General features: G+C 46.5%; 30 non-coding genes across 30 annotated transcripts; all 30 read right to left on the bottom strand.

The window, feature by feature from the left end:
* Window positions 1–66: 66 nt before the first annotated feature.
* On the bottom strand, window positions 67–185 carry LOC139053656 (5S ribosomal RNA). The gene has a single exon (XR_011510669.1). It is a non-coding gene; the product is annotated as a 5S ribosomal RNA (ribosomal RNA).
* Window positions 186–744: 559 nt separating this feature from the next.
* On the bottom strand, window positions 745–863 carry LOC139053655 (5S ribosomal RNA). Its single transcript, XR_011510668.1, has one exon. It is a non-coding gene; the product is annotated as a 5S ribosomal RNA (ribosomal RNA).
* A 559-nt stretch (window positions 864–1,422) lies between these two features.
* LOC139053654 (5S ribosomal RNA) lies at window positions 1,423–1,541 on the bottom strand. Its single transcript, XR_011510667.1, has one exon. It is a non-coding gene; the product is annotated as a 5S ribosomal RNA (ribosomal RNA).
* A 559-nt stretch (window positions 1,542–2,100) lies between these two features.
* Window positions 2,101–2,219, bottom strand: LOC139053653 (5S ribosomal RNA). Its single transcript, XR_011510666.1, has one exon. It is a non-coding gene; the product is annotated as a 5S ribosomal RNA (ribosomal RNA).
* Window positions 2,220–2,778: 559 nt separating this feature from the next.
* LOC139053652 (5S ribosomal RNA) lies at window positions 2,779–2,897 on the bottom strand. The gene has a single exon (XR_011510665.1). It is a non-coding gene; the product is annotated as a 5S ribosomal RNA (ribosomal RNA).
* A 559-nt stretch (window positions 2,898–3,456) lies between these two features.
* On the bottom strand, window positions 3,457–3,575 carry LOC139053651 (5S ribosomal RNA). Its single transcript, XR_011510664.1, has one exon. It is a non-coding gene; the product is annotated as a 5S ribosomal RNA (ribosomal RNA).
* A 559-nt stretch (window positions 3,576–4,134) lies between these two features.
* On the bottom strand, window positions 4,135–4,253 carry LOC139053650 (5S ribosomal RNA). Its single transcript, XR_011510663.1, has one exon. It is a non-coding gene; the product is annotated as a 5S ribosomal RNA (ribosomal RNA).
* Window positions 4,254–4,812: 559 nt separating this feature from the next.
* LOC139053649 (5S ribosomal RNA) lies at window positions 4,813–4,931 on the bottom strand. The gene has a single exon (XR_011510662.1). It is a non-coding gene; the product is annotated as a 5S ribosomal RNA (ribosomal RNA).
* A 559-nt stretch (window positions 4,932–5,490) lies between these two features.
* On the bottom strand, window positions 5,491–5,609 carry LOC139053646 (5S ribosomal RNA). Its single transcript, XR_011510660.1, has one exon. It is a non-coding gene; the product is annotated as a 5S ribosomal RNA (ribosomal RNA).
* Window positions 5,610–6,168: 559 nt separating this feature from the next.
* Window positions 6,169–6,287, bottom strand: LOC139053645 (5S ribosomal RNA). The gene has a single exon (XR_011510659.1). It is a non-coding gene; the product is annotated as a 5S ribosomal RNA (ribosomal RNA).
* Window positions 6,288–6,846: 559 nt separating this feature from the next.
* On the bottom strand, window positions 6,847–6,965 carry LOC139053644 (5S ribosomal RNA). The gene has a single exon (XR_011510658.1). It is a non-coding gene; the product is annotated as a 5S ribosomal RNA (ribosomal RNA).
* A 559-nt stretch (window positions 6,966–7,524) lies between these two features.
* LOC139053643 (5S ribosomal RNA) lies at window positions 7,525–7,643 on the bottom strand. Its single transcript, XR_011510657.1, has one exon. It is a non-coding gene; the product is annotated as a 5S ribosomal RNA (ribosomal RNA).
* Window positions 7,644–8,202: 559 nt separating this feature from the next.
* LOC139053642 (5S ribosomal RNA) lies at window positions 8,203–8,321 on the bottom strand. Its single transcript, XR_011510656.1, has one exon. It is a non-coding gene; the product is annotated as a 5S ribosomal RNA (ribosomal RNA).
* A 559-nt stretch (window positions 8,322–8,880) lies between these two features.
* LOC139053641 (5S ribosomal RNA) lies at window positions 8,881–8,999 on the bottom strand. Its single transcript, XR_011510655.1, has one exon. It is a non-coding gene; the product is annotated as a 5S ribosomal RNA (ribosomal RNA).
* Window positions 9,000–9,558: 559 nt separating this feature from the next.
* Window positions 9,559–9,677, bottom strand: LOC139053640 (5S ribosomal RNA). Its single transcript, XR_011510654.1, has one exon. It is a non-coding gene; the product is annotated as a 5S ribosomal RNA (ribosomal RNA).
* A 559-nt stretch (window positions 9,678–10,236) lies between these two features.
* LOC139053639 (5S ribosomal RNA) lies at window positions 10,237–10,355 on the bottom strand. The gene has a single exon (XR_011510653.1). It is a non-coding gene; the product is annotated as a 5S ribosomal RNA (ribosomal RNA).
* Window positions 10,356–10,914: 559 nt separating this feature from the next.
* On the bottom strand, window positions 10,915–11,033 carry LOC139053638 (5S ribosomal RNA). The gene has a single exon (XR_011510652.1). It is a non-coding gene; the product is annotated as a 5S ribosomal RNA (ribosomal RNA).
* Window positions 11,034–11,592: 559 nt separating this feature from the next.
* Window positions 11,593–11,711, bottom strand: LOC139053637 (5S ribosomal RNA). The gene has a single exon (XR_011510651.1). It is a non-coding gene; the product is annotated as a 5S ribosomal RNA (ribosomal RNA).
* A 559-nt stretch (window positions 11,712–12,270) lies between these two features.
* LOC139053635 (5S ribosomal RNA) lies at window positions 12,271–12,389 on the bottom strand. The gene has a single exon (XR_011510649.1). It is a non-coding gene; the product is annotated as a 5S ribosomal RNA (ribosomal RNA).
* A 559-nt stretch (window positions 12,390–12,948) lies between these two features.
* LOC139053634 (5S ribosomal RNA) lies at window positions 12,949–13,067 on the bottom strand. The gene has a single exon (XR_011510648.1). It is a non-coding gene; the product is annotated as a 5S ribosomal RNA (ribosomal RNA).
* A 559-nt stretch (window positions 13,068–13,626) lies between these two features.
* LOC139053633 (5S ribosomal RNA) lies at window positions 13,627–13,745 on the bottom strand. Its single transcript, XR_011510647.1, has one exon. It is a non-coding gene; the product is annotated as a 5S ribosomal RNA (ribosomal RNA).
* Window positions 13,746–14,304: 559 nt separating this feature from the next.
* On the bottom strand, window positions 14,305–14,423 carry LOC139053632 (5S ribosomal RNA). The gene has a single exon (XR_011510646.1). It is a non-coding gene; the product is annotated as a 5S ribosomal RNA (ribosomal RNA).
* Window positions 14,424–14,982: 559 nt separating this feature from the next.
* On the bottom strand, window positions 14,983–15,101 carry LOC139053631 (5S ribosomal RNA). Its single transcript, XR_011510645.1, has one exon. It is a non-coding gene; the product is annotated as a 5S ribosomal RNA (ribosomal RNA).
* A 559-nt stretch (window positions 15,102–15,660) lies between these two features.
* LOC139053630 (5S ribosomal RNA) lies at window positions 15,661–15,779 on the bottom strand. Its single transcript, XR_011510644.1, has one exon. It is a non-coding gene; the product is annotated as a 5S ribosomal RNA (ribosomal RNA).
* Window positions 15,780–16,338: 559 nt separating this feature from the next.
* LOC139053629 (5S ribosomal RNA) lies at window positions 16,339–16,457 on the bottom strand. The gene has a single exon (XR_011510643.1). It is a non-coding gene; the product is annotated as a 5S ribosomal RNA (ribosomal RNA).
* Window positions 16,458–17,016: 559 nt separating this feature from the next.
* On the bottom strand, window positions 17,017–17,135 carry LOC139053628 (5S ribosomal RNA). Its single transcript, XR_011510642.1, has one exon. It is a non-coding gene; the product is annotated as a 5S ribosomal RNA (ribosomal RNA).
* A 559-nt stretch (window positions 17,136–17,694) lies between these two features.
* LOC139053627 (5S ribosomal RNA) lies at window positions 17,695–17,813 on the bottom strand. The gene has a single exon (XR_011510641.1). It is a non-coding gene; the product is annotated as a 5S ribosomal RNA (ribosomal RNA).
* A 559-nt stretch (window positions 17,814–18,372) lies between these two features.
* Window positions 18,373–18,491, bottom strand: LOC139053626 (5S ribosomal RNA). The gene has a single exon (XR_011510640.1). It is a non-coding gene; the product is annotated as a 5S ribosomal RNA (ribosomal RNA).
* A 559-nt stretch (window positions 18,492–19,050) lies between these two features.
* Window positions 19,051–19,169, bottom strand: LOC139053624 (5S ribosomal RNA). The gene has a single exon (XR_011510638.1). It is a non-coding gene; the product is annotated as a 5S ribosomal RNA (ribosomal RNA).
* Window positions 19,170–19,728: 559 nt separating this feature from the next.
* Window positions 19,729–19,847, bottom strand: LOC139053623 (5S ribosomal RNA). Its single transcript, XR_011510637.1, has one exon. It is a non-coding gene; the product is annotated as a 5S ribosomal RNA (ribosomal RNA).
* Window positions 19,848–20,250: the final 403 nt, after the last annotated feature.

Raw genomic sequence — 20,250 nt, 5'->3', positions numbered from 1 at the left:
CAACTAAAATAATAACACTAATAATAATAAAAAGAAGTACATGCAAAAAAAAATTAAAAAGAAAGGTGCCATCAGCACTCGGTGTTCCCAGGTGGTCTCCCTCCCAAGTACTGACCGAGCCCAATGCTGCTTAGCTTCGGGGATCGGACGAGAACCGGCGTATTCAGCATGGTATGGCCGATGGCGAGAAACGAAGGTTTCTGATGTCACCTGCATCTAAAAATGAGCATTGGCTCTCTACAGCTACAATGAATAGTCTTTACGGGTTACGGAAACGTCTCATTACGTGGTTTGAATTTGTTGATCTGCGCTAGAAAAGAGAAAATTGCGTGTGCGAGTTGTGCAGAGGAGAGTGGACGTAACACGTTGTGTGTGCTTTTCCGCGGCTTGCACAGCTAGGTGGCTTGGAATGTGCTGCCGTCTATGTGATGTTACCAACCTGCACGCGTGTAATAGCGATGCAGTTCGCAGTTTATGCGAATAATTTGCGCGATTAGTGACACTTCTTGTCGCCGTATTACTCCGCGTAATATCATGCCGCGTCTTTCATGTTGTTTTAATTTGTGCGCGCGAAGCTCACATCGATATGTTGACGTACGAGATGCTGCGGATGATGAGTGTTTACATTTCGCCAACGCGTCCACTCACCACAGCTTTACGCCTACATGCGCAACATGCCAACTAAAATAATAACACTAATAATAATAAAAAGAAGTACATGCAAAAAAAAATTAAAAAGAAAGGTGCCATCAGCACTCGGTGTTCCCAGGTGGTCTCCCTCCCAAGTACTGACCGAGCCCAATGCTGCTTAGCTTCGGGGATCGGACGAGAACCGGCGTATTCAGCATGGTATGGCCGATGGCGAGAAACGAAGGTTTCTGATGTCACCTGCATCTAAAAATGAGCATTGGCTCTCTACAGCTACAATGAATAGTCTTTACGGGTTACGGAAACGTCTCATTACGTGGTTTGAATTTGTTGATCTGCGCTAGAAAAGAGAAAATTGCGTGTGCGAGTTGTGCAGAGGAGAGTGGACGTAACACGTTGTGTGTGCTTTTCCGCGGCTTGCACAGCTAGGTGGCTTGGAATGTGCTGCCGTCTATGTGATGTTACCAACCTGCACGCGTGTAATAGCGATGCAGTTCGCAGTTTATGCGAATAATTTGCGCGATTAGTGACACTTCTTGTCGCCGTATTACTCCGCGTAATATCATGCCGCGTCTTTCATGTTGTTTTAATTTGTGCGCGCGAAGCTCACATCGATATGTTGACGTACGAGATGCTGCGGATGATGAGTGTTTACGTTTCGCCAACGCGTCCACTCACCACAGCTTTACGCCTACATGCGCAACATGCCAACTAAAATAATAACACTAATAATAATAAAAAGAAGTACATGCAAAAAAAAATTAAAAAGAAAGGTGCCATCAGCACTCGGTGTTCCCAGGTGGTCTCCCTCCCAAGTACTGACCGAGCCCAATGCTGCTTAGCTTCGGGGATCGGACGAGAACCGGCGTATTCAGCATGGTATGGCCGATGGCGAGAAACGAAGGTTTCTGATGTCACCTGCATCTAAAAATGAGCATTGGCTCTCTACAGCTACAATGAATAGTCTTTACGGGTTACGGAAACGTCTCATTACGTGGTTTGAATTTGTTGATCTGCGCTAGAAAAGAGAAAATTGCGTGTGCGAGTTGTGCAGAGGAGAGTGGACGTAACACGTTGTGTGTGCTTTTCCGCGGCTTGCACAGCTAGGTGGCTTGGAATGTGCTGCCGTCTATGTGATGTTACCAACCTGCACGCGTGTAATAGCGATGCAGTTCGCAGTTTATGCGAATAATTTGCGCGATTAGTGACACTTCTTGTCGCCGTATTACTCCGCGTAATATCATGCCGCGTCTTTCATGTTGTTTTAATTTGTGCGCGCGAAGCTCACATCGATATGTTGACGTACGAGATGCTGCGGATGATGAGTGTTTACATTTCGCCAACGCGTCCACTCACCACAGCTTTACGCCTACATGCGCAACATGCCAACTAAAATAATAACACTAATAATAATAAAAAGAAGTACATGCAAAAAAAAATTAAAAAGAAAGGTGCCATCAGCACTCGGTGTTCCCAGGTGGTCTCCCTCCCAAGTACTGACCGAGCCCAATGCTGCTTAGCTTCGGGGATCGGACGAGAACCGGCGTATTCAGCATGGTATGGCCGATGGCGAGAAACGAAGGTTTCTGATGTCACCTGCATCTAAAAATGAGCATTGGCTCTCTACAGCTACAATGAATAGTCTTTACGGGTTACGGAAACGTCTCATTACGTGGTTTGAATTTGTTGATCTGCGCTAGAAAAGAGAAAATTGCGTGTGCGAGTTGTGCAGAGGAGAGTGGACGTAACACGTTGTGTGTGCTTTTCCGCGGCTTGCACAGCTAGGTGGCTTGGAATGTGCTGCCGTCTATGTGATGTTACCAACCTGCACGCGTGTAATAGCGATGCAGTTCGCAGTTTATGCGAATAATTTGCGCGATTAGTGACACTTCTTGTCGCCGTATTACTCCGCGTAATATCATGCCGCGTCTTTCATGTTGTTTTAATTTGTGCGCGCGAAGCTCACATCGATATGTTGACGTACGAGATGCTGCGGATGATGAGTGTTTACATTTCGCCAACGCGTCCACTCACCACAGCTTTACGCCTACATGCGCAACATGCCAACTAAAATAATAACACTAATAATAATAAAAAGAAGTACATGCAAAAAAAAATTAAAAAGAAAGGTGCCATCAGCACTCGGTGTTCCCAGGTGGTCTCCCTCCCAAGTACTGACCGAGCCCAATGCTGCTTAGCTTCGGGGATCGGACGAGAACCGGCGTATTCAGCATGGTATGGCCGATGGCGAGAAACGAAGGTTTCTGATGTCACCTGCATCTAAAAATGAGCATTGGCTCTCTACAGCTACAATGAATAGTCTTTACGGGTTACGGAAACGTCTCATTACGTGGTTTGAATTTGTTGATCTGCGCTAGAAAAGAGAAAATTGCGTGTGCGAGTTGTGCAGAGGAGAGTGGACGTAACACGTTGTGTGTGCTTTTCCGCGGCTTGCACAGCTAGGTGGCTTGGAATGTGCTGCCGTCTATGTGATGTTACCAACCTGCACGCGTGTAATAGCGATGCAGTTCGCAGTTTATGCGAATAATTTGCGCGATTAGTGACACTTCTTGTCGCCGTATTACTCCGCGTAATATCATGCCGCGTCTTTCATGTTGTTTTAATTTGTGCGCGCGAAGCTCACATCGATATGTTGACGTACGAGATGCTGCGGATGATGAGTGTTTACGTTTCGCCAACGCGTCCACTCACCACAGCTTTACGCCTACATGCGCAACATGCCAACTAAAATAATAACACTAATAATAATAAAAAGAAGTACATGCAAAAAAAAATTAAAAAGAAAGGTGCCATCAGCACTCGGTGTTCCCAGGTGGTCTCCCTCCCAAGTACTGACCGAGCCCAATGCTGCTTAGCTTCGGGGATCGGACGAGAACCGGCGTATTCAGCATGGTATGGCCGATGGCGAGAAACGAAGGTTTCTGATGTCACCTGCATCTAAAAATGAGCATTGGCTCTCTACAGCTACAATGAATAGTCTTTACGGGTTACGGAAACGTCTCATTACGTGGTTTGAATTTGTTGATCTGCGCTAGAAAAGAGAAAATTGCGTGTGCGAGTTGTGCAGAGGAGAGTGGACGTAACACGTTGTGTGTGCTTTTCCGCGGCTTGCACAGCTAGGTGGCTTGGAATGTGCTGCCGTCTATGTGATGTTACCAACCTGCACGCGTGTAATAGCGATGCAGTTCGCAGTTTATGCGAATAATTTGCGCGATTAGTGACACTTCTTGTCGCCGTATTACTCCGCGTAATATCATGCCGCGTCTTTCATGTTGTTTTAATTTGTGCGCGCGAAGCTCACATCGATATGTTGACGTACGAGATGCTGCGGATGATGAGTGTTTACATTTCGCCAACGCGTCCACTCACCACAGCTTTACGCCTACATGCGCAACATGCCAACTAAAATAATAACACTAATAATAATAAAAAGAAGTACATGCAAAAAAAAATTAAAAAGAAAGGTGCCATCAGCACTCGGTGTTCCCAGGTGGTCTCCCTCCCAAGTACTGACCGAGCCCAATGCTGCTTAGCTTCGGGGATCGGACGAGAACCGGCGTATTCAGCATGGTATGGCCGATGGCGAGAAACGAAGGTTTCTGATGTCACCTGCATCTAAAAATGAGCATTGGCTCTCTACAGCTACAATGAATAGTCTTTACGGGTTACGGAAACGTCTCATTACGTGGTTTGAATTTGTTGATCTGCGCTAGAAAAGAGAAAATTGCGTGTGCGAGTTGTGCAGAGGAGAGTGGACGTAACACGTTGTGTGTGCTTTTCCGCGGCTTGCACAGCTAGGTGGCTTGGAATGTGCTGCCGTCTATGTGATGTTACCAACCTGCACGCGTGTAATAGCGATGCAGTTCGCAGTTTATGCGAATAATTTGCGCGATTAGTGACACTTCTTGTCGCCGTATTACTCCGCGTAATATCATGCCGCGTCTTTCATGTTGTTTTAATTTGTGCGCGCGAAGCTCACATCGATATGTTGACGTACGAGATGCTGCGGATGATGAGTGTTTACATTTCGCCAACGCGTCCACTCACCACAGCTTTACGCCTACATGCGCAACATGCCAACTAAAATAATAACACTAATAATAATAAAAAGAAGTACATGCAAAAAAAAATTAAAAAGAAAGGTGCCATCAGCACTCGGTGTTCCCAGGTGGTCTCCCTCCCAAGTACTGACCGAGCCCAATGCTGCTTAGCTTCGGGGATCGGACGAGAACCGGCGTATTCAGCATGGTATGGCCGATGGCGAGAAACGAAGGTTTCTGATGTCACCTGCATCTAAAAATGAGCATTGGCTCTCTACAGCTACAATGAATAGTCTTTACGGGTTACGGAAACGTCTCATTACGTGGTTTGAATTTGTTGATCTGCGCTAGAAAAGAGAAAATTGCGTGTGCGAGTTGTGCAGAGGAGAGTGGACGTAACACGTTGTGTGTGCTTTTCCGCGGCTTGCACAGCTAGGTGGCTTGGAATGTGCTGCCGTCTATGTGATGTTACCAACCTGCACGCGTGTAATAGCGATGCAGTTCGCAGTTTATGCGAATAATTTGCGCGATTAGTGACACTTCTTGTCGCCGTATTACTCCGCGTAATATCATGCCGCGTCTTTCATGTTGTTTTAATTTGTGCGCGCGAAGCTCACATCGATATGTTGACGTACGAGATGCTGCGGATGATGAGTGTTTACGTTTCGCCAACGCGTCCACTCACCACAGCTTTACGCCTACATGCGCAACATGCCAACTAAAATAATAACACTAATAATAATAAAAAGAAGTACATGCAAAAAAAAATTAAAAAGAAAGGTGCCATCAGCACTCGGTGTTCCCAGGTGGTCTCCCTCCCAAGTACTGACCGAGCCCAATGCTGCTTAGCTTCGGGGATCGGACGAGAACCGGCGTATTCAGCATGGTATGGCCGATGGCGAGAAACGAAGGTTTCTGATGTCACCTGCATCTAAAAATGAGCATTGGCTCTCTACAGCTACAATGAATAGTCTTTACGGGTTACGGAAACGTCTCATTACGTGGTTTGAATTTGTTGATCTGCGCTAGAAAAGAGAAAATTGCGTGTGCGAGTTGTGCAGAGGAGAGTGGACGTAACACGTTGTGTGTGCTTTTCCGCGGCTTGCACAGCTAGGTGGCTTGGAATGTGCTGCCGTCTATGTGATGTTACCAACCTGCACGCGTGTAATAGCGATGCAGTTCGCAGTTTATGCGAATAATTTGCGCGATTAGTGACACTTCTTGTCGCCGTATTACTCCGCGTAATATCATGCCGCGTCTTTCATGTTGTTTTAATTTGTGCGCGCGAAGCTCACATCGATATGTTGACGTACGAGATGCTGCGGATGATGAGTGTTTACATTTCGCCAACGCGTCCACTCACCACAGCTTTACGCCTACATGCGCAACATGCCAACTAAAATAATAACACTAATAATAATAAAAAGAAGTACATGCAAAAAAAAATTAAAAAGAAAGGTGCCATCAGCACTCGGTGTTCCCAGGTGGTCTCCCTCCCAAGTACTGACCGAGCCCAATGCTGCTTAGCTTCGGGGATCGGACGAGAACCGGCGTATTCAGCATGGTATGGCCGATGGCGAGAAACGAAGGTTTCTGATGTCACCTGCATCTAAAAATGAGCATTGGCTCTCTACAGCTACAATGAATAGTCTTTACGGGTTACGGAAACGTCTCATTACGTGGTTTGAATTTGTTGATCTGCGCTAGAAAAGAGAAAATTGCGTGTGCGAGTTGTGCAGAGGAGAGTGGACGTAACACGTTGTGTGTGCTTTTCCGCGGCTTGCACAGCTAGGTGGCTTGGAATGTGCTGCCGTCTATGTGATGTTACCAACCTGCACGCGTGTAATAGCGATGCAGTTCGCAGTTTATGCGAATAATTTGCGCGATTAGTGACACTTCTTGTCGCCGTATTACTCCGCGTAATATCATGCCGCGTCTTTCATGTTGTTTTAATTTGTGCGCGCGAAGCTCACATCGATATGTTGACGTACGAGATGCTGCGGATGATGAGTGTTTACGTTTCGCCAACGCGTCCACTCACCACAGCTTTACGCCTACATGCGCAACATGCCAACTAAAATAATAACACTAATAATAATAAAAAGAAGTACATGCAAAAAAAAATTAAAAAGAAAGGTGCCATCAGCACTCGGTGTTCCCAGGTGGTCTCCCTCCCAAGTACTGACCGAGCCCAATGCTGCTTAGCTTCGGGGATCGGACGAGAACCGGCGTATTCAGCATGGTATGGCCGATGGCGAGAAACGAAGGTTTCTGATGTCACCTGCATCTAAAAATGAGCATTGGCTCTCTACAGCTACAATGAATAGTCTTTACGGGTTACGGAAACGTCTCATTACGTGGTTTGAATTTGTTGATCTGCGCTAGAAAAGAGAAAATTGCGTGTGCGAGTTGTGCAGAGGAGAGTGGACGTAACACGTTGTGTGTGCTTTTCCGCGGCTTGCACAGCTAGGTGGCTTGGAATGTGCTGCCGTCTATGTGATGTTACCAACCTGCACGCGTGTAATAGCGATGCAGTTCGCAGTTTATGCGAATAATTTGCGCGATTAGTGACACTTCTTGTCGCCGTATTACTCCGCGTAATATCATGCCGCGTCTTTCATGTTGTTTTAATTTGTGCGCGCGAAGCTCACATCGATATGTTGACGTACGAGATGCTGCGGATGATGAGTGTTTACATTTCGCCAACGCGTCCACTCACCACAGCTTTACGCCTACATGCGCAACATGCCAACTAAAATAATAACACTAATAATAATAAAAAGAAGTACATGCAAAAAAAAATTAAAAAGAAAGGTGCCATCAGCACTCGGTGTTCCCAGGTGGTCTCCCTCCCAAGTACTGACCGAGCCCAATGCTGCTTAGCTTCGGGGATCGGACGAGAACCGGCGTATTCAGCATGGTATGGCCGATGGCGAGAAACGAAGGTTTCTGATGTCACCTGCATCTAAAAATGAGCATTGGCTCTCTACAGCTACAATGAATAGTCTTTACGGGTTACGGAAACGTCTCATTACGTGGTTTGAATTTGTTGATCTGCGCTAGAAAAGAGAAAATTGCGTGTGCGAGTTGTGCAGAGGAGAGTGGACGTAACACGTTGTGTGTGCTTTTCCGCGGCTTGCACAGCTAGGTGGCTTGGAATGTGCTGCCGTCTATGTGATGTTACCAACCTGCACGCGTGTAATAGCGATGCAGTTCGCAGTTTATGCGAATAATTTGCGCGATTAGTGACACTTCTTGTCGCCGTATTACTCCGCGTAATATCATGCCGCGTCTTTCATGTTGTTTTAATTTGTGCGCGCGAAGCTCACATCGATATGTTGACGTACGAGATGCTGCGGATGATGAGTGTTTACATTTCGCCAACGCGTCCACTCACCACAGCTTTACGCCTACATGCGCAACATGCCAACTAAAATAATAACACTAATAATAATAAAAAGAAGTACATGCAAAAAAAAATTAAAAAGAAAGGTGCCATCAGCACTCGGTGTTCCCAGGTGGTCTCCCTCCCAAGTACTGACCGAGCCCAATGCTGCTTAGCTTCGGGGATCGGACGAGAACCGGCGTATTCAGCATGGTATGGCCGATGGCGAGAAACGAAGGTTTCTGATGTCACCTGCATCTAAAAATGAGCATTGGCTCTCTACAGCTACAATGAATAGTCTTTACGGGTTACGGAAACGTCTCATTACGTGGTTTGAATTTGTTGATCTGCGCTAGAAAAGAGAAAATTGCGTGTGCGAGTTGTGCAGAGGAGAGTGGACGTAACACGTTGTGTGTGCTTTTCCGCGGCTTGCACAGCTAGGTGGCTTGGAATGTGCTGCCGTCTATGTGATGTTACCAACCTGCACGCGTGTAATAGCGATGCAGTTCGCAGTTTATGCGAATAATTTGCGCGATTAGTGACACTTCTTGTCGCCGTATTACTCCGCGTAATATCATGCCGCGTCTTTCATGTTGTTTTAATTTGTGCGCGCGAAGCTCACATCGATATGTTGACGTACGAGATGCTGCGGATGATGAGTGTTTACGTTTCGCCAACGCGTCCACTCACCACAGCTTTACGCCTACATGCGCAACATGCCAACTAAAATAATAACACTAATAATAATAAAAAGAAGTACATGCAAAAAAAAATTAAAAAGAAAGGTGCCATCAGCACTCGGTGTTCCCAGGTGGTCTCCCTCCCAAGTACTGACCGAGCCCAATGCTGCTTAGCTTCGGGGATCGGACGAGAACCGGCGTATTCAGCATGGTATGGCCGATGGCGAGAAACGAAGGTTTCTGATGTCACCTGCATCTAAAAATGAGCATTGGCTCTCTACAGCTACAATGAATAGTCTTTACGGGTTACGGAAACGTCTCATTACGTGGTTTGAATTTGTTGATCTGCGCTAGAAAAGAGAAAATTGCGTGTGCGAGTTGTGCAGAGGAGAGTGGACGTAACACGTTGTGTGTGCTTTTCCGCGGCTTGCACAGCTAGGTGGCTTGGAATGTGCTGCCGTCTATGTGATGTTACCAACCTGCACGCGTGTAATAGCGATGCAGTTCGCAGTTTATGCGAATAATTTGCGCGATTAGTGACACTTCTTGTCGCCGTATTACTCCGCGTAATATCATGCCGCGTCTTTCATGTTGTTTTAATTTGTGCGCGCGAAGCTCACATCGATATGTTGACGTACGAGATGCTGCGGATGATGAGTGTTTACGTTTCGCCAACGCGTCCACTCACCACAGCTTTACGCCTACATGCGCAACATGCCAACTAAAATAATAACACTAATAATAATAAAAAGAAGTACATGCAAAAAAAAATTAAAAAGAAAGGTGCCATCAGCACTCGGTGTTCCCAGGTGGTCTCCCTCCCAAGTACTGACCGAGCCCAATGCTGCTTAGCTTCGGGGATCGGACGAGAACCGGCGTATTCAGCATGGTATGGCCGATGGCGAGAAACGAAGGTTTCTGATGTCACCTGCATCTAAAAATGAGCATTGGCTCTCTACAGCTACAATGAATAGTCTTTACGGGTTACGGAAACGTCTCATTACGTGGTTTGAATTTGTTGATCTGCGCTAGAAAAGAGAAAATTGCGTGTGCGAGTTGTGCAGAGGAGAGTGGACGTAACACGTTGTGTGTGCTTTTCCGCGGCTTGCACAGCTAGGTGGCTTGGAATGTGCTGCCGTCTATGTGATGTTACCAACCTGCACGCGTGTAATAGCGATGCAGTTCGCAGTTTATGCGAATAATTTGCGCGATTAGTGACACTTCTTGTCGCCGTATTACTCCGCGTAATATCATGCCGCGTCTTTCATGTTGTTTTAATTTGTGCGCGCGAAGCTCACATCGATATGTTGACGTACGAGATGCTGCGGATGATGAGTGTTTACATTTCGCCAACGCGTCCACTCACCACAGCTTTACGCCTACATGCGCAACATGCCAACTAAAATAATAACACTAATAATAATAAAAAGAAGTACATGCAAAAAAAAATTAAAAAGAAAGGTGCCATCAGCACTCGGTGTTCCCAGGTGGTCTCCCTCCCAAGTACTGACCGAGCCCAATGCTGCTTAGCTTCGGGGATCGGACGAGAACCGGCGTATTCAGCATGGTATGGCCGATGGCGAGAAACGAAGGTTTCTGATGTCACCTGCATCTAAAAATGAGCATTGGCTCTCTACAGCTACAATGAATAGTCTTTACGGGTTACGGAAACGTCTCATTACGTGGTTTGAATTTGTTGATCTGCGCTAGAAAAGAGAAAATTGCGTGTGCGAGTTGTGCAGAGGAGAGTGGACGTAACACGTTGTGTGTGCTTTTCCGCGGCTTGCACAGCTAGGTGGCTTGGAATGTGCTGCCGTCTATGTGATGTTACCAACCTGCACGCGTGTAATAGCGATGCAGTTCGCAGTTTATGCGAATAATTTGCGCGATTAGTGACACTTCTTGTCGCCGTATTACTCCGCGTAATATCATGCCGCGTCTTTCATGTTGTTTTAATTTGTGCGCGCGAAGCTCACATCGATATGTTGACGTACGAGATGCTGCGGATGATGAGTGTTTACGTTTCGCCAACGCGTCCACTCACCACAGCTTTACGCCTACATGCGCAACATGCCAACTAAAATAATAACACTAATAATAATAAAAAGAAGTACATGCAAAAAAAAATTAAAAAGAAAGGTGCCATCAGCACTCGGTGTTCCCAGGTGGTCTCCCTCCCAAGTACTGACCGAGCCCAATGCTGCTTAGCTTCGGGGATCGGACGAGAACCGGCGTATTCAGCATGGTATGGCCGATGGCGAGAAACGAAGGTTTCTGATGTCACCTGCATCTAAAAATGAGCATTGGCTCTCTACAGCTACAATGAATAGTCTTTACGGGTTACGGAAACGTCTCATTACGTGGTTTGAATTTGTTGATCTGCGCTAGAAAAGAGAAAATTGCGTGTGCGAGTTGTGCAGAGGAGAGTGGACGTAACACGTTGTGTGTGCTTTTCCGCGGCTTGCACAGCTAGGTGGCTTGGAATGTGCTGCCGTCTATGTGATGTTACCAACCTGCACGCGTGTAATAGCGATGCAGTTCGCAGTTTATGCGAATAATTTGCGCGATTAGTGACACTTCTTGTCGCCGTATTACTCCGCGTAATATCATGCCGCGTCTTTCATGTTGTTTTAATTTGTGCGCGCGAAGCTCACATCGATATGTTGACGTACGAGATGCTGCGGATGATGAGTGTTTACATTTCGCCAACGCGTCCACTCACCACAGCTTTACGCCTACATGCGCAACATGCCAACTAAAATAATAACACTAATAATAATAAAAAGAAGTACATGCAAAAAAAAATTAAAAAGAAAGGTGCCATCAGCACTCGGTGTTCCCAGGTGGTCTCCCTCCCAAGTACTGACCGAGCCCAATGCTGCTTAGCTTCGGGGATCGGACGAGAACCGGCGTATTCAGCATGGTATGGCCGATGGCGAGAAACGAAGGTTTCTGATGTCACCTGCATCTAAAAATGAGCATTGGCTCTCTACAGCTACAATGAATAGTCTTTACGGGTTACGGAAACGTCTCATTACGTGGTTTGAATTTGTTGATCTGCGCTAGAAAAGAGAAAATTGCGTGTGCGAGTTGTGCAGAGGAGAGTGGACGTAACACGTTGTGTGTGCTTTTCCGCGGCTTGCACAGCTAGGTGGCTTGGAATGTGCTGCCGTCTATGTGATGTTACCAACCTGCACGCGTGTAATAGCGATGCAGTTCGCAGTTTATGCGAATAATTTGCGCGATTAGTGACACTTCTTGTCGCCGTATTACTCCGCGTAATATCATGCCGCGTCTTTCATGTTGTTTTAATTTGTGCGCGCGAAGCTCACATCGATATGTTGACGTACGAGATGCTGCGGATGATGAGTGTTTACATTTCGCCAACGCGTCCACTCACCACAGCTTTACGCCTACATGCGCAACATGCCAACTAAAATAATAACACTAATAATAATAAAAAGAAGTACATGCAAAAAAAAATTAAAAAGAAAGGTGCCATCAGCACTCGGTGTTCCCAGGTGGTCTCCCTCCCAAGTACTGACCGAGCCCAATGCTGCTTAGCTTCGGGGATCGGACGAGAACCGGCGTATTCAGCATGGTATGGCCGATGGCGAGAAACGAAGGTTTCTGATGTCACCTGCATCTAAAAATGAGCATTGGCTCTCTACAGCTACAATGAATAGTCTTTACGGGTTACGGAAACGTCTCATTACGTGGTTTGAATTTGTTGATCTGCGCTAGAAAAGAGAAAATTGCGTGTGCGAGTTGTGCAGAGGAGAGTGGACGTAACACGTTGTGTGTGCTTTTCCGCGGCTTGCACAGCTAGGTGGCTTGGAATGTGCTGCCGTCTATGTGATGTTACCAACCTGCACGCGTGTAATAGCGATGCAGTTCGCAGTTTATGCGAATAATTTGCGCGATTAGTGACACTTCTTGTCGCCGTATTACTCCGCGTAATATCATGCCGCGTCTTTCATGTTGTTTTAATTTGTGCGCGCGAAGCTCACATCGATATGTTGACGTACGAGATGCTGCGGATGATGAGTGTTTACGTTTCGCCAACGCGTCCACTCACCACAGCTTTACGCCTACATGCGCAACATGCCAACTAAAATAATAACACTAATAATAATAAAAAGAAGTACATGCAAAAAAAAATTAAAAAGAAAGGTGCCATCAGCACTCGGTGTTCCCAGGTGGTCTCCCTCCCAAGTACTGACCGAGCCCAATGCTGCTTAGCTTCGGGGATCGGACGAGAACCGGCGTATTCAGCATGGTATGGCCGATGGCGAGAAACGAAGGTTTCTGATGTCACCTGCATCTAAAAATGAGCATTGGCTCTCTACAGCTACAATGAATAGTCTTTACGGGTTACGGAAACGTCTCATTACGTGGTTTGAATTTGTTGATCTGCGCTAGAAAAGAGAAAATTGCGTGTGCGAGTTGTGCAGAGGAGAGTGGACGTAACACGTTGTGTGTGCTTTTCCGCGGCTTGCACAGCTAGGTGGCTTGGAATGTGCTGCCGTCTATGTGATGTTACCAACCTGCACGCGTGTAATAGCGATGCAGTTCGCAGTTTATGCGAATAATTTGCGCGATTAGTGACACTTCTTGTCGCCGTATTACTCCGCGTAATATCATGCCGCGTCTTTCATGTTGTTTTAATTTGTGCGCGCGAAGCTCACATCGATATGTTGACGTACGAGATGCTGCGGATGATGAGTGTTTACGTTTCGCCAACGCGTCCACTCACCACAGCTTTACGCCTACATGCGCAACATGCCAACTAAAATAATAACACTAATAATAATAAAAAGAAGTACATGCAAAAAAAAATTAAAAAGAAAGGTGCCATCAGCACTCGGTGTTCCCAGGTGGTCTCCCTCCCAAGTACTGACCGAGCCCAATGCTGCTTAGCTTCGGGGATCGGACGAGAACCGGCGTATTCAGCATGGTATGGCCGATGGCGAGAAACGAAGGTTTCTGATGTCACCTGCATCTAAAAATGAGCATTGGCTCTCTACAGCTACAATGAATAGTCTTTACGGGTTACGGAAACGTCTCATTACGTGGTTTGAATTTGTTGATCTGCGCTAGAAAAGAGAAAATTGCGTGTGCGAGTTGTGCAGAGGAGAGTGGACGTAACACGTTGTGTGTGCTTTTCCGCGGCTTGCACAGCTAGGTGGCTTGGAATGTGCTGCCGTCTATGTGATGTTACCAACCTGCACGCGTGTAATAGCGATGCAGTTCGCAGTTTATGCGAATAATTTGCGCGATTAGTGACACTTCTTGTCGCCGTATTACTCCGCGTAATATCATGCCGCGTCTTTCATGTTGTTTTAATTTGTGCGCGCGAAGCTCACATCGATATGTTGACGTACGAGATGCTGCGGATGATGAGTGTTTACGTTTCGCCAACGCGTCCACTCACCACAGCTTTACGCCTACATGCGCAACATGCCAACTAAAATAATAACACTAATAATAATAAAAAGAAGTACATGCAAAAAAAAATTAAAAAGAAAGGTGCCATCAGCACTCGGTGTTCCCAGGTGGTCTCCCTCCCAAGTACTGACCGAGCCCAATGCTGCTTAGCTTCGGGGATCGGACGAGAACCGGCGTATTCAGCATGGTATGGCCGATGGCGAGAAACGAAGGTTTCTGATGTCACCTGCATCTAAAAATGAGCATTGGCTCTCTACAGCTACAATGAATAGTCTTTACGGGTTACGGAAACGTCTCATTACGTGGTTTGAATTTGTTGATCTGCGCTAGAAAAGAGAAAATTGCGTGTGCGAGTTGTGCAGAGGAGAGTGGACGTAACACGTTGTGTGTGCTTTTCCGCGGCTTGCACAGCTAGGTGGCTTGGAATGTGCTGCCGTCTATGTGATGTTACCAACCTGCACGCGTGTAATAGCGATGCAGTTCGCAGTTTATGCGAATAATTTGCGCGATTAGTGACACTTCTTGTCGCCGTATTACTCCGCGTAATATCATGCCGCGTCTTTCATGTTGTTTTAATTTGTGCGCGCGAAGCTCACATCGATATGTTGACGTACGAGATGCTGCGGATGATGAGTGTTTACATTTCGCCAACGCGTCCACTCACCACAGCTTTACGCCTACATGCGCAACATGCCAACTAAAATAATAACACTAATAATAATAAAAAGAAGTACATGCAAAAAAAAATTAAAAAGAAAGGTGCCATCAGCACTCGGTGTTCCCAGGTGGTCTCCCTCCCAAGTACTGACCGAGCCCAATGCTGCTTAGCTTCGGGGATCGGACGAGAACCGGCGTATTCAGCATGGTATGGCCGATGGCGAGAAACGAAGGTTTCTGATGTCACCTGCATCTAAAAATGAGCATTGGCTCTCTACAGCTACAATGAATAGTCTTTACGGGTTACGGAAACGTCTCATTACGTGGTTTGAATTTGTTGATCTGCGCTAGAAAAGAGAAAATTGCGTGTGCGAGTTGTGCAGAGGAGAGTGGACGTAACACGTTGTGTGTGCTTTTCCGCGGCTTGCACAGCTAGGTGGCTTGGAATGTGCTGCCGTCTATGTGATGTTACCAACCTGCACGCGTGTAATAGCGATGCAGTTCGCAGTTTATGCGAATAATTTGCGCGATTAGTGACACTTCTTGTCGCCGTATTACTCCGCGTAATATCATGCCGCGTCTTTCATGTTGTTTTAATTTGTGCGCGCGAAGCTCACATCGATATGTTGACGTACGAGATGCTGCGGATGATGAGTGTTTACGTTTCGCCAACGCGTCCACTCACCACAGCTTTACGCCTACATGCGCAACATGCCAACTAAAATAATAACACTAATAATAATAAAAAGAAGTACATGCAAAAAAAAATTAAAAAGAAAGGTGCCATCAGCACTCGGTGTTCCCAGGTGGTCTCCCTCCCAAGTACTGACCGAGCCCAATGCTGCTTAGCTTCGGGGATCGGACGAGAACCGGCGTATTCAGCATGGTATGGCCGATGGCGAGAAACGAAGGTTTCTGATGTCACCTGCATCTAAAAATGAGCATTGGCTCTCTACAGCTACAATGAATAGTCTTTACGGGTTACGGAAACGTCTCATTACGTGGTTTGAATTTGTTGATCTGCGCTAGAAAAGAGAAAATTGCGTGTGCGAGTTGTGCAGAGGAGAGTGGACGTAACACGTTGTGTGTGCTTTTCCGCGGCTTGCACAGCTAGGTGGCTTGGAATGTGCTGCCGTCTATGTGATGTTACCAACCTGCACGCGTGTAATAGCGATGCAGTTCGCAGTTTATGCGAATAATTTGCGCGATTAGTGACACTTCTTGTCGCCGTATTACTCCGCGTAATATCATGCCGCGTCTTTCATGTTGTTTTAATTTGTGCGCGCGAAGCTCACATCGATATGTTGACGTACGAGATGCTGCGGATGATGAGTGTTTACATTTCGCCAACGCGTCCACTCACCACAGCTTTACGCCTACATGCGCAACATGCCAACTAAAATAATAACACTAATAATAATAAAAAGAAGTACATGCAAAAAAAAATTAAAAAGAAAGGTGCCATCAGCACTCGGTGTTCCCAGGTGGTCTCCCTCCCAAGTACTGACCGAGCCCAATGCTGCTTAGCTTCGGGGATCGGACGAGAACCGGCGTATTCAGCATGGTATGGCCGATGGCGAGAAACGAAGGTTTCTGATGTCACCTGCATCTAAAAATGAGCATTGGCTCTCTACAGCTACAATGAATAGTCTTTACGGGTTACGGAAACGTCTCATTACGTGGTTTGAATTTGTTGATCTGCGCTAGAAAAGAGAAAATTGCGTGTGCGAGTTGTGCAGAGGAGAGTGGACGTAACACGTTGTGTGTGCTTTTCCGCGGCTTGCACAGCTAGGTGGCTTGGAATGTGCTGCCGTCTATGTGATGTTACCAACCTGCACGCGTGTAATAGCGATGCAGTTCGCAGTTTATGCGAATAATTTGCGCGATTAGTGACACTTCTTGTCGCCGTATTACTCCGCGTAATATCATGCCGCGTCTTTCATGTTGTTTTAATTTGTGCGCGCGAAGCTCACATCGATATGTTGACGTACGAGATGCTGCGGATGATGAGTGTTTACATTTCGCCAACGCGTCCACTCACCACAGCTTTACGCCTACATGCGCAACATGCCAACTAAAATAATAACACTAATAATAATAAAAAGAAGTACATGCAAAAAAAAATTAAAAAGAAAGGTGCCATCAGCACTCGGTGTTCCCAGGTGGTCTCCCTCCCAAGTACTGACCGAGCCCAATGCTGCTTAGCTTCGGGGATCGGACGAGAACCGGCGTATTCAGCATGGTATGGCCGATGGCGAGAAACGAAGGTTTCTGATGTCACCTGCATCTAAAAATGAGCATTGGCTCTCTACAGCTACAATGAATAGTCTTTACGGGTTACGGAAACGTCTCATTACGTGGTTTGAATTTGTTGATCTGCGCTAGAAAAGAGAAAATTGCGTGTGCGAGTTGTGCAGAGGAGAGTGGACGTAACACGTTGTGTGTGCTTTTCCGCGGCTTGCACAGCTAGGTGGCTTGGAATGTGCTGCCGTCTATGTGATGTTACCAACCTGCACGCGTGTAATAGCGATGCAGTTCGCAGTTTATGCGAATAATTTGCGCGATTAGTGACACTTCTTGTCGCCGTATTACTCCGCGTAATATCATGCCGCGTCTTTCATGTTGTTTTAATTTGTGCGCGCGAAGCTCACATCGATATGTTGACGTACGAGATGCTGCGGATGATGAGTGTTTACGTTTCGCCAACGCGTCCACTCACCACAGCTTTACGCCTACATGCGCAACATGCCAACTAAAATAATAACACTAATAATAATAAAAAGAAGTACATGCAAAAAAAAATTAAAAAGAAAGGTGCCATCAGCACTCGGTGTTCCCAGGTGGTCTCCCTCCCAAGTACTGACCGAGCCCAATGCTGCTTAGCTTCGGGGATCGGACGAGAACCGGCGTATTCAGCATGGTATGGCCGATGGCGAGAAACGAAGGTTTCTGATGTCACCTGCATCTAAAAATGAGCATTGGCTCTCTACAGCTACAATGAATAGTCTTTACGGGTTACGGAAACGTCTCATTACGTGGTTTGAATTTGTTGATCTGCGCTAGAAAAGAGAAAATTGCGTGTGCGAGTTGTGCAGAGGAGAGTGGACGTAACACGTTGTGTGTGCTTTTCCGCGGCTTGCACAGCTAGGTGGCTTGGAATGTGCTGCCGTCTATGTGATGTTACCAACCTGCACGCGTGTAATAGCGATGCAGTTCGCAGTTTATGCGAATAATTTGCGCGATTAGTGACACTTCTTGTCGCCGTATTACTCCGCGTAATATCATGCCGCGTCTTTCATGTTGTTTTAATTTGTGCGCGCGAAGCTCACATCGATATGTTGACGTACGAGATGCTGCGGATGATGAGTGTTTACGTTTCGCCAACGCGTCCACTCACCACAGCTTTACGCCTACATGCGCAACATGCCAACTAAAATAATAACACTAATAATAATAAAAAGAAGTACATGCAAAAAAAAATTAAAAAGAAAGGTGCCATCAGCACTCGGTGTTCCCAGGTGGTCTCCCTCCCAAGTACTGACCGAGCCCAATGCTGCTTAGCTTCGGGGATCGGACGAGAACCGGCGTATTCAGCATGGTATGGCCGATGGCGAGAAACGAAGGTTTCTGATGTCACCTGCATCTAAAAATGAGCATTGGCTCTCTACAGCTACAATGAATAGTCTTTACGGGTTACGGAAACGTCTCATTACGTGGTTTGAATTTGTTGATCTGCGCTAGAAAAGAGAAAATTGCGTGTGCGAGTTGTGCAGAGGAGAGTGGACGTAACACGTTGTGTGTGCTTTTCCGCGGCTTGCACAGCTAGGTGGCTTGGAATGTGCTGCCGTCTATGTGATGTTACCAACCTGCACGCGTGTAATAGCGATGCAGTTCGCAGTTTATGCGAATAATTTGCGCGATTAGTGACACTTCTTGTCGCCGTATTACTCCGCGTAATATCATGCCGCGTCTTTCATGTTGTTTTAATTTGTGCGCGCGAAGCTCACATCGATATGTTGACGTACGAGATGCTGCGGATGATGAGTGTTTACGTTTCGCCAACGCGTCCACTCACCACAGCTTTACGCCTACATGCGCAACATGCCAACTAAAATAATAACACTAATAATAATAAAAAGAAGTACATGCAAAAAAAAATTAAAAAGAAAGGTGCCATCAGCACTCGGTGTTCCCAGGTGGTCTCCCTCCCAAGTACTGACCGAGCCCAATGCTGCTTAGCTTCGGGGATCGGACGAGAACCGGCGTATTCAGCATGGTATGGCCGATGGCGAGAAACGAAGGTTTCTGATGTCACCTGCATCTAAAAATGAGCATTGGCTCTCTACAGCTACAATGAATAGTCTTTACGGGTTACGGAAACGTCTCATTACGTGGTTTGAATTTGTTGATCTGCGCTAGAAAAGAGAAAATTGCGTGTGCGAGTTGTGCAGAGGAGAGTGGACGTAACACGTTGTGTGTGCTTTTCCGCGGCTTGCACAGCTAGGTGGCTTGGAATGTGCTGCCGTCTATGTGATGTTACCAACCTGCACGCGTGTAATAGCGATGCAGTTCGCAGTTTATGCGAATAATTTGCGCGATTAGTGACACTTCTTGTCGCCGTATTACTCCGCGTAATATCATGCCGCGTCTTTCATGTTGTTTTAATTTGTGCGCGCGAAGCTCACATCGATATGTTGACGTACGAGATGCTGCGGATGATGAGTGTTTACATTTCGCCAACGCGTCCACTCACCACAGCTTTACGCCTACATGCGCAACATGCCAACTAAAATAATAACACTAATAATAATAAAAAGAAGTACATGCAAAAAAAAATTAAAAAGAAAGGTGCCATCAGCACTCGGTGTTCCCAGGTGGTCTCCCTCCCAAGTACTGACCGAGCCCAATGCTGCTTAGCTTCGGGGATCGGACGAGAACCGGCGTATTCAGCATGGTATGGCCGATGGCGAGAAACGAAGGTTTCTGATGTCACCTGCATCTAAAAATGAGCATTGGCTCTCTACAGCTACAATGAATAGTCTTTACGGGTTACGGAAACGTCTCATTACGTGGTTTGAATTTGTTGATCTGCGCTAGAAAAGAGAAAATTGCGTGTGCGAGTTGTGCAGAGGAGAGTGGACGTAACACGTTGTGTGTGCTTTTCCGCGGCTTGCACAGCTAGGTGGCTTGGAATGTGCTGCCGTCTATGTGATGTTACCAACCTGCACGCGTGTAATAGCGATGCAGTTCGCAGTTTATGCGAATAATTTGCGCGATTAGTGACACTTCTTGTCGCCGTATTACTCCGCGTAATATCATGCCGCGTCTTTCATGTTGTTTTAATTTGTGCGCGCGAAGCTCACATCGATAT

This window comes from Dermacentor albipictus, unplaced genomic scaffold (genome assembly GCF_038994185.2).
Source record: "Dermacentor albipictus isolate Rhodes 1998 colony unplaced genomic scaffold, USDA_Dalb.pri_finalv2 scaffold_160, whole genome shotgun sequence".
NCBI lineage: Eukaryota > Metazoa > Arthropoda > Arachnida > Ixodida > Ixodidae > Dermacentor > Dermacentor albipictus.
This window is presented reverse-complemented; position numbering and strand designations above follow the sequence as displayed.